Below are 335 nucleotides of genomic sequence, written 5' to 3'. Positions count from 1 at the left end.
AGTTGTCGATATTGACAACATAAAAAAAAAAAAAAACATTGACCATATTGGCTTTCTATCTAGACACTTTCTAGATGTCTTTCTAATCCACACCAGCACCAAACATCAGTGTGGAAATATATGAAACACACCCACATGTGACAGCTCCCCCTCCCCTGTGTGCAGAATGTGACCTCACTGGTATCTGAGTGACAGCTCCCCCTCCCCCTGTGTGCAGAATGTGACCTCACTGGTATCTGAGTGACAGCTCCCCCTCCCCCTGTGTGCAGAATGTGACCTCACTGGTTTCTGAGTCTCAGAGACTTTCACTTTCATTTCTCCCTCCTGCTGCCAGC

The sequence above is a fragment of the Crinia signifera genome, chromosome 4 (genome assembly GCF_055691185.1).
Source record: "Crinia signifera chromosome 4, ASM5569118v1, whole genome shotgun sequence".
Lineage (NCBI taxonomy): Eukaryota > Metazoa > Chordata > Amphibia > Anura > Myobatrachidae > Crinia > Crinia signifera.
Note: the sequence above shows the minus strand (reverse complement) of the source record.